General features: G+C 37.6%; 1 protein-coding gene across 3 annotated transcripts in view; it reads right to left on the reverse strand.

The window, feature by feature from the left end:
• LOC115221061 (GRAM domain-containing protein 2B-like) overlaps positions 1-17,565 on the reverse strand; it is a 230,812-nt gene that overhangs the window by 70,087 nt on the left and 143,160 nt on the right. The window lies entirely within an intron of this gene.

A 17,565-nucleotide genomic window follows, 5' to 3' on the forward strand; every position in this document is an offset into this window, starting at 1 on the left:
TGAAAGAGAGAGAGAGAAGAGAGGGTGTGAGAAGAGGGAGAGAGAAGACTGATAAAAAACACCTCTCCAGTAAACCTTGAAGTGATGATACAAGGAGTGTGTGTGTGTGTGTGTGTGGTGTATATCTAACCTCAAAACCTCAGAGGATAATATGGTTTAAGTAGATATGTTTTGATTGGGAGTTGAGCTGATAATAACAACAACAAAGATTATAATCAACTCACTAGCAATAAATCATTAGTCGTAGTGGTGGAGGTGGTGGAGGTGGTAGTGATGGTGATAGTGATACTGGTGGTAGTAGCAGGAGTGGCCGAGGTGGTTGTAGTGGTAATAGCTGTAGTAGTGATGATGGTGGTGGTGGTGGTGGTAGTAGTAATAGAAAGTCAGCTAGCCGAGATTTGCTCTGGGTCAATATATTGTTGTTATTTATGTGATGGCAATGTTATTTATAATTGCAATGTTAGCAACATATGTATGCATAGATGCACGCATGCACACGTGCATATATATATTGAGAGAGAGAGAGAGAGAGAGAGAGAGAGAGAGAGAGAGGTACAGGTAATCAAATTCTCAAGCCAATGAAGCATGCTGAGAAATTATCAGGTGAGGATGGGTGTTGGCCTTCCAGATAAGGAGAGATTTGTCCTCACCACCACCTCCCCCTCTTACCATCCCTGATTTAAGCTATACGTGACAGCATCAGAAAAAAACAAAATCCATAAAACATAAGTAATTTCAGGCTTTCTAACAGAAAGCAAAATAATGTACTTATAAATTGCATGTGTCCTTTGTTGAATCATAACAGCTTGACAGAAGGGTAAGTTGAAACGGGTGGTTTTATTAATGAGAGTTTGAATTTTAGCTGCTATCTCTTTCTCTGTCACACACACGTGTATGTATGTATATATATATATATATATACATATATATATACACACATATATATATATACATATATATATATATACATACATATATATATACACACATATATATATACACACATATATATATATACACATATATATATATACACATATATATATACTACACATAAATATATATACATATATATATATATACATACATATATATATATAACATACATATATATATTATATACATATATATACTATACATACATATATATATAACCTATATATATATACTATAATATATCATATCTACTCTATATAGATACATAATATATATATTATACATACATACACAAACGTGTATGTATGTATATATATATATGTTATATTATACACACACACATATATGTATGTATATATATGCATATATGTATGTATATATATTTGTATACATGTATGCATATATTTGTATACATGTATGCATATATTTATACACACACACACACACACATACACACACATATAAGGAAATTAGGACAAGGTAGAAAATGCTAAAATAATTTTATCATGAAGAACATTTTAGTACCGGTTCCAGTCTTTGCAACTTTTTCAACATAGAGTAAAGCATGAAAAACAAACTGTGGAAAAATTAAATAAAATGTTTTTTTTAAAAAAATATTTCCATAGTTTTCTAAAACATGGGACATTTTTCTCTTTTCTGTCTCTCTCTCTCTCTTACTTTTGTGAAGGCTCGGTAGGTAGGTAATAGCAGAGCTGAAGAAATATTTATGAAGGATGTAGGTTCTGGATTTTGATTGGAAGCAGTATTTGGATGACCGCTTCATTCTTTGGCATGAAATTATAGAGAGACATAAAGAATTTCAAGCACTTCTAAATAGACTTGACATAAACATTCAATTTACGATGGAATATAGCCATCAACAATTTCCATTCCTCAACATCCTCATTAAGAAACCCAACAACAAAATCGAAACAGACATATACTATAAGCCTATGGACTCCAAGCAATATCTACCATTCAACTCATGCCATCTCAGACACTAGAATGAATATCCCACTCAACTCGGCAAAAAGGATTTGTACTATAGTTTCTAATACAAACACCAGGGATACACAACTACATGAACTAAAGGATACACTCATCAGGTTTAGCTCCTAGTATGATATATATATATATATATATATATATATATATATATACACACACATACACTTTTGATTCAGATCGTAGACAGACTGCCAAAACCAATGATGAAGTCCTAAGATGGCAAAAGCTGAGAACATTTTATTATAAATACTGTCAAAAAGAGAAAATTAAAATATTTTGGAGATTAATTAAAGAAAATGGTTTGTAGACTCTGTTAGAAATGAATGAGAAGAAGGAAAAGTGGGAAACCAAGAATGACGTGGTTGGGTAATATGAAGAATTGGACAGACTTACACAGTAAATGTATAAAGATGGAACAAGAAAGACTGAGATGGTAATACATGGCACTGAATTTGCTGGCTGTGGAAAATACCTAATAATGGTACTTGAGTTTAATTTAGGGACAAGGACAGCAATTTTGAGGGAAGGGGCTTCGTCGATTACATTGATTCCTGTACTTGATTTTATTGATCCTGGAAGTATGAAAGGCAAAGGTGACCTTGATGGGATTTGAAATCAGAATGTTTAAAGCCTTAACAGCCAGGAAAGCAGAAGAATTGGTATAAAACTGTTTAATGAAATTCTAATTGTTTTTTGTCTTTGGTCAGTAAGTGTTATTTTCTATTTGCTTCTATCAAGAAATCAAAAGAAATTACTACTATTCCTTTCAAACTTTGCTTTTGTGAGCCTGGACATCAATGTTTCCAAACTGACTTGTTTTCCATTACATTTCAGACAGATTCAGTGCTGACTTGCTAAAGCAGAAATATCGCTACAGCAAATATTCCGCTCAATACCACAGACTTGGTTGTTAGTTGCTTGACCATAACCACTTGAGCACGTCCCTTGATGGTTGAGAATATGTGCATCTCTGATCATAAGCAAGAGTGGGAGGGCGGGGAGCATCATAACCATGTGTCCAGAGGGATACTTTGAGGTCTGAATAAATGTAACAAAAGCAAAGTTTGAAGGAAATATTAGCTATTTTTCATATTCTCTAGGGGTAAGCAAAAAGGAAACAGTGGTTGCTACGCAAAGTCAAAAACTGCGTTACACAGTGTAATCTGGTATTGGACTCTGAGAGATATAACTAAATACATATTTGTTAGGGAGAACAGACATTTGATTCAATCAGTACCAGCAGATCACTGGTATTACTTTCCCATCTTTTTAGATTAAAACCCAAAGGGGTAAAAGAGACAAAATGGAATTTTCCATAATTAGAATCCCTGAACTCAGAGGGATGAAAATATAATAAATACTGCAAGTTAATATATTTTGGCAGACTATCACTTCTGGCACCACTCATTCCCGAAAGCAAAGATATTAAACTGTAAAGAGACTGCTGTTCCTTGAACCATTTTTTCATAGTATTCTACCAGTAAAACTGATTAATTTACAAGTGAATCAGACAAATTAGATAAACACTTGAGTAGCGCCGACAGAGAGGATATTACAATGGTAATCTCTTGGAGTATTACCAATATAGCATTAGTAAAAGATTAACTATCACACTCTGGACAGCAAGTTTTAGTTTACTAAATTTCTTTCTTTCTTTTCTTTTTTCTTAACCCAAAGAAAACAACAAAATTAAGCAGGTTAGACAGATTAGCTTCACACCTTCGCCTCGGCTCCCATCCCCCACCCCCCACCCCCCACAAAATAAAACATCTCTAAAAATTCATTATTCACACCTCTTCTACCATTACCATTATCTTATTATTATGGTAGCGGTGGAAGTGGTAGACCCCCCCCCCCCGTAAACCAAGAACAATGACTTCATCAGTTGGTCTTAAATCATTTTTCTCCCCAAACCACAAAATCACTACACACCATCCTCCCTCTTCCCCATCACCTAATGCACAACTCTCTTTCCATCTCTCTCTCTCTCTCTGTCTCTCTCAAACCTACAGCCAACTTTCAACAACATAATTAACTCACTAACCAATTAATTATGAATTCTCATAATAAGGTCTGGTAATGAACAACAAGGTGAGATTATCTAACATGGATACAAGTATGACTGCATGGTAAAGGAGTTTGATTAGTCATTAATCATGTAATTTTCAGTTTAATATCAGTACATTGCAACTTTGAGTGAGTGTCTTCTGCCACAGCTTAGAGTTCATTGATCCAAGTCATTTGTTTCCGTGCCGGTAGCACGTAAAAGGGCACCATTCGAGCGTGATTGTTTCCAACGTTGCCTTACTGGCACCTGTGCCAGTGGCATGAGTAAAATGATTCTAGCGAGGTCATTGCCAGTACCGCCTGACTGTCTCCCATGCCGGTGGCACATAAAAAGCACCCATTACACTCTCAGAGTGGTTGGTGTTAGCAAGGGCATCCAGCTGTAGAAACTCTGCCAAATCAAGATTGAAGCCTGGTGCAGCCATCTGGTTCGCCAGCCCTTAGTCAAAATCGTCCAACCCATGCTAGCATGGAAAGCGGACGTTAAATGATGATGATGATGATGATATAACAAATATATACGTTTTATTTATTATTTTGCACATTACTTAATCATCGGTATATTATTGTTATTTTATATTTAATATTTCTATTATATGTAATTTTCTAGATGATGTAATTTAATTTTTCATTTTGAATTGATAAAAGGTGGTTTTTTTCTAATTTGATATATATATATATATATATATTATATTTTGTGAAATTTGATTTAGTATTTCTAAATTGAATTTTTGCCTGTAAGTTAGGAATAATATTCCCTCAAATTATTATTATTATTATTATTATTATTATAATATATATATGTATGTCTGATGATGGCTTAGCTGGCAAAAACTTCAAAGTCACTGTCAACAATGAGTCTAGGACATTTACCCTCCATGGACAATAACCCCCACCCCCATCCAAGGACAACAGATGATGATTTAGAACTATTGGAGAGGGGGTAACTACTGGTGGGGAGTGGTAATTGTCCTAGGGATAGTTGTTGTTGTTGGGGTGGGGGTAATTGTCTGGGGGTGGGTTAATTGTCCTGATATGGTCAACAACATGCTTGTATAAGAATAATAAATTTGTACTCTGCAAAAGTATAGAGTAAACCATCAGATTAATGCAAAATTGCTTTTATTAAACTGGACATAAAAATAAACATTAAGGATGAAAGGCAAAGTCGACCTTGGCGGAATTTGAACTCAAAACGTAGCGGCAGACGAAATACCTATTTCTTTACTACCCACAAGGGGCTAAACACAGAGGGGACAAACAAGGACAGACAAACAGATTAAGTCGATTACATCGACCCCAGTGCATAACTGGTACTTAATTTATCAACCCCGAAAAGATGAAAGGCAAAGTCGACCTTGGCGGAATTTGAACTCAGAACGTAGAGACAGGCGAAATACTGCTCAGCATTTCGCCCGGCATGCTAACGGTTCTGCCAGCTTCTTATTATAGCCTCACACTAACCAATGCCTTGTATGTGGATTTGGTAGGCAGAAACTGAAAGACAATCATTGTGTGTGTATGAGTTTGTTTGTTTATATCTTGCTCATTTCAAAGCCATGTGGCGTATGAGCTCTATTACTTGAAAAATAGGTAAGGGTATCCAGCTGTAAAAACAATGGTTCGATAATATATTTATCTAACTCATGCTAGCATGAAAAAAATGGACATAAAACTGAACAAACACCTACTCATATACACACACACACCAACATAAATAGTGGGAAGAGAGAGCCATGACTGTTTACAGGATCTCTAAGACTTGGTGGGAGGGATAGACAAATGTATCCTTCAAACTGGAAAACCAGTCTGCATGACTGCGACAGAATGGACTCTGTTAAAGACATCCAAAGTGCCAGGTGGTGGTGTTAAGCTTGATGATGGATTAAGTCTACCACCCGTGTAAGCTATGGTGGGATTTGAAGCTAGAATGCAAAGAGCTGGGGCATATATTGTAAAGTATCTGGCCTGGCATTCATACAGTTCTAACTGGTACTTTATTTATTGACTTCTAAAAAGATGAAAATAAAGTTCTTCTTAACAGGATTTGAACTCGGGGAACAGAGAGTCAGAACAGTTACCACAAGGCAGCCATTCTGATCATGTGCTATTGATGGCTGGTTCATCCAATTCTTGTGTAGCAAGAGCACTCAGTACCAGCTGAGCACTGGAATTGTTTTAATCAACTTAGCTCCTTCCCAGAAATTGTTGGCCTTGTGCTAAAATTTGAAACAAATCATTTAAGTCCCTTTAACCATGCTGGCATGGGTTGGATGATTTGATAGGTATTGATGAGCCAGAGAGCTGTGTTGAGCTGAATGTTCATCAACTGGATGCCTTTCCTAACACCAACCACTTTACACAGCGCACTGGGTAGTTATTTTCATGGCACCAGCACTAGTGAGGTTGCCTAGTACTTATAAGACAAAGCCCCTTAACTGAATGGGGTATAGTATTGAAGGATGTGAAAGTATGAAAGCAGGATAAGAGCAGGTGTTTTGCTGAAGAGCTGAACACATGGCTTCCTCAGCTGGAAAAAGAGAAAGTGAGATCATTTATTCATGTGTAAGGTAGAGAGTGAATGCGTTTCTGAACTATAGTTTCACTTAACAAGGTCTTCTGGTTGACTGATCACCATTGTGGATAAACAAGACAGGACTTGTAAATTGTGTCAATTGTGATTGACCTCTCCACATATCTAATGTATGAATGTATTGACTTCCTTTATATTTATAATGTGCGTGTGTGTGTGTATGAGTGTGGTGTCAAAGGTGACTAAAAGGTTTAGCACTAAGGAGGGTATCTGGCAATAAAACACCTCAAAATGTCCCATCCAGCAGGGAAAAGTGGACATAAAAAGACAATGATGCACAAAGTGCATTCAAAAAGTATCTGACCTTAGGGCATAAGGAAAACAATTTCGTATATTTCACAAATTTTATTTAATCACCCTCAAAATACTCTCATTCAAAGTTTAAACGCTTCCCTCAGCAGTTTGCTTCTGGTGGTAATACCTCTGGAAAGTTATGAAGCTCCACAGTTGGTTTTTTTCATAATTTCCTCTCAAGACTCAAATTGCTTCCTTTCAGCACGGTTTTCTGTTTGGGAAAGAGCCAGAAGTCACATGGTGCCAAGTTGGGAGAATAGGGAGACTGTCGAACAAGTGGTGTGTTGTTCTTGACCAGAAGTGCTTCAAAAGTACTCAACTTTATTTTTTCACAGACACTCTCTGCATGCAAAAATCCTCCATTAAAATGGAATGATTCATACACTGTTCACTTTCCTGACATTTGTACATAATTCTATGTACTATACATGCACCTTTGATAAGTTGTAGAGCACCTGAGCACTGTACACAATGATTTCATTATTATTATTATTATATCCTCCATTCTCTTGTTATATTATCCCTGTATTAATCTTATGCAAAGGTGTTCCACATATGTATCCAGCCCTGGACTATACCCTACTGTAGGATAACGTGGTAGCCAAATAAAGACATAAGGACTCTTAAATGCATGTTATGAGGTTTTCACCTGAATTATACTGAATACATATATATATACACACACATTATATAATATATATATATATATATATAGTATATAATATATATATATATATATATATGAAAGAATGGAGTTGAACGACTAGTTAACAAATGTCCTTTATTCTCGACATATGTTTCGAAGGCTGCATATTCCTAATTCCGAAGGAATAAGGAGTACATTATGCAGATTTCTCATCAGGAAAATCAAGGAACTTATGTCGACATCAAAATGCACAAAAACCTTTTAGCTGACCGCTCTCAAGGAGTCCATGGCGATAATGAGTGTCTCTTTATAATGAGTGACGTCAGAGTGGCTGACGATACCCAGGTATCGGTTATCTTTCGATGATGATCCTTAATAAGATAATTCATTCAATTACTCAAATATATATATATATATATATATATATATATATATATATATTATATATATACATATACATAAGGCACTGTGAAGTGCAACATACAACCAAAGATCAAGATCGTAGTGGATTTTATGCTCTATTCTAGTACCCAGTGTAGCACAATGAGGGGCACCAACCTTGGGATAGGCTAGTGTGCAGAAAACAAGGCAAATAATAGAAACAGTAAACAGAAGACAGGTGTGGTAGTCAATGCTTTAAAGAACGTGCACACATTTCAGTAAAATGCAGTAATAATCATATAACAGTTGTAGAAACATTATGCAATCATGCACTCAACTTCACCACTGACTCAAAACACACACACACACACACACAACAACAAGCTTATAGTATACAATGCTCAGGTGTACTGCAACAATATATATGTTTGTGTTTATCTATGTGTGTATTTGTTATACCAAAAGTTGACAATCTGCTCAGAATTTCATCCTAGGTTGTTCATGGTGGTGAAACTCAGAGCAGAGTGCCAACTTGAGATACAATATACACATCGTTAGGAAGGGCATCCAGCTGTAGAAACTCTGCCAGATCAAGATTGAAGCCTGGTGCAGCCATCCGGTTCGCCAGCCCTCAGTCATTTGTCCAACCCATGCTAGCATGGAAAGCGGACGTTAAACAATGATGACATCTCGCTACTGTACCCAACAAATTGTGTTCTACATCAGAAAGTGTTTGAACTATGTAAAAAATATTTTTGATATATTTCATAACTCTTACAATCCAATGAGGCGTGAAGATGGTAATTGGAAAGAAGCAGGTTAGATGCAGCTGAATCAAAGAAAGCATACACAATACATTGGTAGGTATGAGGGGGAGGGGGAAAGAGAGAGAGGGAGAAAGGGAAGAAAATCTATCTTTCTCTCTCATCATCATCATCGTCGTCGTTTAACATCCGCTTTCCATGCTGGCATGAGTTGGACGATTTCACTGAGGACTGGCGAGCCAGAAAGCGGCACCAGGATCCAATCCGATCTGGCAATATTTCTACAGCTGCATGCCCTTCCTAATGCCAACCATTCCGAGAGTGTAGTGGGTGATTTTACGTGCCACTGGCACGAGGGCCAGTCAGGTGGCACTGGCATCGACCACGCTCGAATGGTGCTTTTTAATGTGCCTCTGGCATGAGAGCCAGTCAGGCGGTACTGGTAACGATCATGCTTGAATGGTGCTTTTTACATGCTATCGGCATAGGACCAATCAGGCGGCACTGGCATCGACCACGCTTGAATGGTGCTTTTTATGTGCCACCAGCACGGGTGCCAATTAGGCAGTAATGTCATCAGTCATGACTGTTTCACTTGCTTCAAAAGGTCTTCGCAAGTGTGGTTTATTGTCCAATGATTGAAGGGTACTCTTAAACGGGCTGATTATGCTGCACTGGCATAGGCCACGGTTATGGTCTCACTTGGCTTGTTGAGATACAAACACACACACACATATATATATATATACATATATACATTATTTATTCTACTGATTGTCACATTTGGATGTTCATTTTAAACAGTACCACATTTTGGTCTAATATTCTCTACAACATCAAATTTAGCCTAATCAATCTACAGACTATTATATTCTATTGAACATCAATTTGATAGATCACTAATGTGAACTTATTAAACTATTTGTCTGCTTCAAACAAATCTATTTCAAATCTTTATGTACTGTTTAATTTCCTCTGTGTTCTGATTCCATAACATGTATATAATCATGCACTGATGCACATCACTTAGTGGAGAGTATATACTTGAAGTGAATATAAGTGTTAGGGTCGATGGGGGAATGAGTAGGACATGGTCCATCAGGCCAGTGAGAAACCAAGGAAACTCGTAGCTGTTATTCAATTTCTGGCTGGTCAGCTCTGACTCAGCAGATCTATGATCAAAGGTATTCCAGCCATGGCTATCCAGTCTTCAATTTTAGGCAGTGTGTCTAGGGTCATATTATCTTATTTACCTTTTGTTATTGTTTAACTTTAGGTTAGGTCCTATGGTACTCCATCTTTCACCACCCAGGAATGGCTGTGTGGTTAGAAGTTTGTTTCCCAGCCTCATGGTCCTAGGTTCAATCCCACTGAATAGCACCCCGAGCAAGTGTATTCTACTCCTGAGCAAATCCAAGTCTTGTGAGTGGATTTGGTTGACAGAAACCAAAAGAAGCCAGTTGTATTATTCTTAAACAAGAATCAAAGGTGTGGCTGTGTGGTAAGAAATTTGTTTCCCAACCACATGATTTGGGGTTCAGTCCCACTGCAGGATACCTTGGGCAAGTGCCTTTTACTATAGTCTCAGGCTAACCAAAGCCTTGCGAGTGGATTTGGTAGATGGAAACTGAAAGAAGTCTATATCATCATCATTATCGTCACTTAACATCTGCCTTCCATGCTGGCATGGGTTGGATGGTTTGACAGGAGTCAACCAGGTAGAAGACTATACCAGACTTCTGTGTCTGTTTTGGCATGGTTTTTACAGCTGGATTCCTTTCTTAACACCAACCATCCTGCATATATATGTATGTATCTTTGTGTCTGTGTTTGTCCTCCATTACCGCTTGACACCCGGTGCTGGTGTGTTTACGTCCCTGTAAATTAACAGTTTTGCAAAAGAGACCAATAGAATTAGTACCAGGCTTTTAAAAGATAAGTACTGGGGTTGATATATTCCACTAAAAATTCTTCAAGGCAGTGCACCAACATCATTTAATAAAAGCACATTACTTTCAGTATTTGAATACTATTTTTTTCCACCTACTTTTGCAGTTATGGTGCATGCTTGTATCATCATCATCATCAACCACCATCACCACCACCACCTAATGATTCTGTAAACTCCCCACCATTATGACAATGGTACAATGTACTTTATGACAATTTTGGTAGTAGGCCAGAAAATTTCAGGGGTGGAGCTAAGTCGATTATATCGACCCCAGTGCTCAACTGGTACTTATTTTATTGACCCCAAAAGGATGAAAGGCAAAGTCGATCCTGATGGAATTTGAACCCAGAACGTAAAAATGGACAAAATGCTGCTACACATTTTGCTTGGTGCACTAATGATTCTGCCAACTTGCCACCCGCACCACATTTATGATAATAATAATAATAGTAATAATAAATAAGTAAATTTTTTTTAAATGCCACCAAACTCTCCAGCAACAAAATTTTGCAGGTGGTTAGTAAACATTGTTAAAACAGTGCCAATAGCAACAGACAGAGTCAAGGTTGCCGGAGGAACAACTGTGAAGGAGATTTTATGAATGAATCAGTAAATGTTTGCCAACAACAACAAACTAGAAAGGTTAAAAAAAAAACCAAAAATGTTTCCTGATAACTTTCTCCGAATGAAGAAATCTTCCACCGGAGACACTTAGAGTGCGGGGGGGGGGGAGTAGGGGAGGAGAAGGAAGGGTTTTGGTGGACTTAGTAAGTGGTAAAAGAAAATACCTACCTATCTATCTCTCAGTACACACCTACATACTTCAACACACACCTACCCACCTCAGCATATTCACACCTCATTATGCACCTGCCTACCTCACTACACATCTAGCTATCTGAACACACACCTATATGCTTCACTGCACATAGCTACATACCTATCACAACACCCATGCACCCACCCCATCATACACCTACTCACCCACCCATCTGCTCACCTCACCACACACCTACCTTTTCTTCTCATTACACCTTAGTTAGGACTAAAACCGACTTCTACAATAATTACCATTTTCTGCTTTAAATGAATTTGCTGTGATTGAAGGTTAGAATGAATTTTATGGTCTTAATGGTGGATTGTTGGCATTATTTGGTGTGTGTGTCTGTGTGTGTGTGTGTGTGTGGATGGATAAGCACTATCCCATTGTGTGAATGCATGAATAAGTGCCACCCCGTTGTAAAATGTAGGCTCAGGGGTAAAAACAATCACAAGACTATGGGGTTTGGCCTTTATAGCAACTTTGAGGGGTTTTCATTCCATGCATGATTGAAATTTTGGTAGTAAAAGTCAACTTAGGTGAACTCAGGTCTAAGGCAAGGCTTGTGTTTACTGTAGTTCTAAGGTAAGGTACAAGTATTTATTGTAGCTCAAAGGAAAAGCTCAGGTGTTTACTGCAGCTTTAAGGTAAGGAGGTAGGATTATAGGTGAACTAAAACAAGTTGGAAATCTCCAATCTAGAGACAGAGCTTCACAAGAAGTTGTCTTAGATTTTGTGGTAATCCTTTTCTTTCATTTCAGGTGAGAAAGCTTGAAGAAATCATTTTGTTATGATATTTCTGTCTGGTATTTATAGCACAACTACAAAGTACACATATTCCATCAGCAGCCTGAAACTGGGTTTGTAGATGAGACAGCAAAAAGAATTTCTTCAACTTTCAATTGAAAGTGTTAAAAAGAAAAAAAGAAAAAAAAAAGATTAAAAAAAAAAAGAAAAATGGTAAAAAAGATAAAGGCATTCTCTAATTAGAGTGAAGAATTGTAGCCATAAACGTGTTTTTATACCAGAAAGTAGTCTATGGAGTAGAAGGTGTGCCAAAAATTTTCAAGAATTGAATTAGTTGTGGAAATGAAAATAGTTTTATTATTTTTGGATGCAATCAGATACAAGTTACAAGTTGGAACTTCATTCTAAGGTTCCAGTTCATGTTGCAGGGTAGTAAGAAAACAAGAAAAACAAAACAACCCTCGAATGAGAGTGAAAACTGGAGAATTTGTAGAATTTGGCAAGAGGTGCTTTACGAGTGCGGGAGAGAAAAAGGAAGGTGGTTGAAAGAAGTACTTTGGAAATCTACCAAAATCAAATCGAAGAATTTTGTCTTTGATAAAGATTCCCCATTTCCATGATGCTGTTGTTGATATTAGTGTTTAGTTTCCTGACCAGCAATTATTGAGTGGATCTAGATATAATTAAAGGTATATTATCAAAGATCTTCCTCTTGTCTTTGTCATTTGGAGTGTCTAGAACTGATGAAGAAACAATGAAGCGCAGATATTCCTCGGAAAAGACATAATACACCAAACAATAAAATGACCAGCATAAGATACCGAAAGAGGAAAAGCTAGGCCTTTATAAGACAGTAAAGAGAGATTTGAAGAAAATTTAGCTGCTATGCCTAGCATATTGGTTAACCACAAGGAGGTTTCACTGTGGTCTTGTCATTAACATTGTTGATTAGCTTATTGTCCAGCAAGATAGCAAAGATTAGAGAAAGATAGTGAGGCTGGGAAAATGAAAATGAGGTCAGAGGTCGGGGAGTACAGTCATCCCTTGGTGCAGGGGTGAAAGGGCACAAATTTGATCTAAATTATCATACTTTTTATTTAGAGGGGTGGGTGGGACATTAAAAATGTCTTTGAGCCCCTCTTGTACACAGCACATATCTACATGCTTCCACTCAAGCATTTCAACAATTTCTCTCTCTCTCTCTCTCTCTCTCTCTCTCTCACACACACAAACAAACAAACAAATATTGAGTGTCTTCTATAATTGTCTCTTTTTCTAAACCAAAATATTCAGAATTAGGAAAAACATTTTAATTTATTCAGCAAATTAACTTTCAAATCCCTCCAACATGCATACAAACATACACATACACGCACACAGTAATATACATACACTCTCACATATACACATGTCAACATACAATTACATGAACACCAACACACATTTTTTAAAGAAAAAAATGGAAATAAATCTTTGTGAAAGACTCAAGTATGGAAGGAGTAGTGGTGTTATTTCTGAGTGTGTACATGGGTGGGGGAGAGAGAAAGAGAGAAGCATGTGGGTATGTATGTGTATGTGTGTGTGTATATATATATATATATATATATATATATATATATATATATATATATTATCTGAAATATATATAGTATATAGCCATCAAGGTTGATCTTACCAATTGGTTTCGTGCAAGGAATACAATGGAGTATTAGGTAACAATCTAATTATATAACCTTATGCTCATCAGAGTTAGCTTATATGGAAGGGAATATGGCAACTGCTCTCGATTGTGTATGTATATACACTCACACACACACACACATCGTAGAAGGACCTTTTCTAGGTCCCTCCTGCCAGCAAGTGAGCAGGGCTATCCCTGAAAATGGTTGCTAAGTCACTCACAGTGCTTCTGCCGAATCCCTCCATTGCTACATCTGAAGATGATGCAACCAATGGCCCAAGTTGTTAGGCCTGTATGCTTCTCTATGCTCCCATCGCTGTAGGACTTTTACTGTATGTCCAGGTACCATTCTGAGAACGCAAAAAGCTCTTGTCTGTGAATCTGCTTTGAATGGATGTTTCGGCAGAATCAGCAATAACACCAGTGGCACAACAGAGGTGGAAATGACCAGAAGACCAACTTTTCCTCATGTTTTTATACAAGTTTACTTTCTCCTACAAGTAAATTCTAATGAGAACTAGGGGTCCTTCAGAGTCACACATACTCATCTGTTGGATGGCTGAAGATTCTATAGAGTTCATCCATCCTTAAACTGGTTTCGTTTTACCTCCTGTAGGGTGTCTAATGAAAACCAAGTTTCTTACCAAGCAGACTCCGTAGTATTGCCAGTTCAGTTGTTAATGGCCTGACCAGACAACAGGTTGTCTTGGGTTAAATGTTACCAGTAGTACTAAGAGTGAACTTTCTCTCTCTCTCACACACACACATACACACACACACACACACACACATATATATATATATATATATATATATATATATATACATACTTAGATATACATACATGTACATAGATATGCATACATGCAAATATATTGTCATCAACTGATGTCCATGTTCAATGCTAGCATGAATTAGACACACACACACATCGTGTCATATATATATATATATATGCATACACATATATACATAGACACATGTACACACATACATACATACATACATACATGTGTATACACACATATCTAGATAGAGAATGCTCCTTGTGTGATATAAGAATTACTTGACATAAAACCTTATCTGTTAACACTGAACACTTTATAAGACAAGTGTCACTCTAAATTTATAAAAAAAAAAAGAATCTTTATTCCCTTAGCAAAATATTTTAACACCAGACCAATACCAAAATGGAAGTCTCATCTTGTCTTCCTCAACAGATAAACATTTGTCCTAGACATAAACTGGTGAATAAACAAAACAGTTATTATTAATATTGTTGTTGTTATTAATAAAGTGGTGAGCTGGCAGAATCATTATCGCACCAGGCAAAATGCTAAGCAATATTTCGTCTTAACAGTCTGAGTTCATATGCCGCTGGAGTTGACTTTGCTTTTCATCCTTTCAGGGTCGATAAGTACCATTTGAGTAATGGGGCTGATGTAATTGACTTATCCCTTGCCCCGAAATAGCTGGCCTTGTGCCAAAAATTTGAAATCATTACCATTATTAGTAATCGAGGAGACCTATTGAGTCAAGTACATCAACATCAAAATAAAAATTCAAATGGAAATTGTAGTTAAGACACCCATGCAGGTGACACGTAAAAAGCACTGTCCGAACGTGGCAGATGCCAGCGCCGCCTGACTGGCGTCCATGTTGGTGACATGTAAAAGCACCAACCGATTGTGGCCGTTTGCCAGCCTACTCTGGCCCCTGTGCCGGTGGCACATAAAAAACGCCCACTACACTCACTGAGTGGTTGGCGTTAGGAAGGGCATCCAGCTGTAGAAACACTGCCAGATCAGACTGGAGCCTGGTGTAGCCTCCATGGCTTCCAGACCCCGGTCAAACTGTCCAACCCATGCTAACATGGAAAGCGGATGTTAAATGATGATGATGATAATGTGACAAACTGGTATAAGTGTTAGCACACCAGACAACATGCTTAGCGGCATTTGATTCATCTTTATGTTCAGAGTTCAAATTTCACTGAGATCATCTTAGCCTTGCCTCCTTTCAGAGTCAAGGAGATAAGTATCAGGTGAGCACCAGGAGTTGATGTATTCAACTATCCCCACCCCTCCACCAAAATTCTATGCCTTGTGCCACCTATAGCAGAAAGGAGAGGAAGCAAGCTGGCAGAATCATTTGCATGCTAGACAAAATGCTTTTGTGGCATTCGTCTGTCTTTATGTTCCGAGTTCAAACACCACTGAGGTCAACATTGCCTTTCATCCTTTAGGGCAGTAGTCACCAAACTACAGCCTATGGGGCAGAACTGGTCCACAAGGTCAGTTCATCCAGCATGCCACCACACTCCACCTTTTGCGTAAGTACTTGCATTGAGAGTTCATTCTTGCAGCAATCATGTTTTAACTTGCACTGCCATGTTTAAACATTCTCTTCACAAGAATGTTTACTGAAAATGAATCTGTCACTTGTGCAAGTTACAAAATAGTGCATAAGATGGCAGAGCGAGGAAAGCTGTTTACTGATGGCAACTTCATCAAAGACTGTATGATGGAAGTAGCAAATGTCTAAAGTTGATTTGTTTGGAAGTATCAGCCTTTCAGCACATTCAGTTGTGCGGAGAACAGAAGACCTTGGAGAGAACACAGTGCTACAGATACACAAGAAAGCGAGGAACTTCTTGTGGTATTCTCTGGACACTGGATGAGTATACTGATCTCTCAGGTACATTATGACTTCTCATGTTCATTTGTGGTTTTAATTTGGACTTTCAGATCACAGAAGAGTTGGCATCCGTTTGCAGCATGCACGGAACAACAACTAGAGAAGACATCTTCAGCCAAGTGCAGAAAACTTTGTAAGGCTATAACCGTCAGTGGAATCAGCTTTGATTACAGTGGAATCAGCTTTGATTACAGTGGAATCAGTAAATGGAGGAAAAAACACGGTTGGAGTGAGGAAGGGTCTGGTGGGGCAGAACAGGACTAAGTCTGAAGATTTTCAAGTCCTGGGCGCTCTGTTTACATACTGCATTATACATCAGCAAGCACTCTGTGGGGAAAGATTTAGATATTTCTTGTGTACTGAAAGCAGTTGTTTCTGCAGTGAATTTTATTTGGAGCCAAGCCATTAATCACTGCCAGTTCCAGGCATTTCCTGAAAAAATTGATTCTGAATTCTGTGACTTGCTTTATCACACAGGAGTGAGGTGACTCAGCTGCAGTAAAGTCCTGTTTCATTTTTATAAACTCCAAAGAGAAATAGATATTTTTCTCACCGTAAAGGATAGAGCTGACGCATTTCTGTCAGATTCTACCTGGCTGTTAGAGTTGTCCTTTTTTGGTTGACACCACATCCCTCATGAATGAATTGAATTTGAAACTTCAGGGAACGGATAACCTTATCTGTGATCTCTACAGAATCATCAAAGGATTTTGGATAAAGTTATCATTGTTTGAAGCACAACTGGAAGGAGAAAACTTCTCTCAATTTCAGTGTTTCAAGGAATTTCACACTGAAATTGCTGATGTTGTAGCGTGTAGCCATTTTCAAATAGTAGTGCCAATTTGTGGTAGCTGGCAATATGACGTAATGTCGTATTGCCGAAGAAATATGATTATCGTTTTCCCATTGGTTGATATAACTGCTCATATAGGAATTCTAAGAATTAGTTAAAGAATATTTTTATGTGATTTTGATTCTTT

This window comes from Octopus sinensis, linkage group LG17, assembly GCF_006345805.1.
Source record: "Octopus sinensis linkage group LG17, ASM634580v1, whole genome shotgun sequence".
Classification (NCBI taxonomy): Eukaryota; Metazoa; Mollusca; class Cephalopoda; order Octopoda; family Octopodidae; genus Octopus; species Octopus sinensis.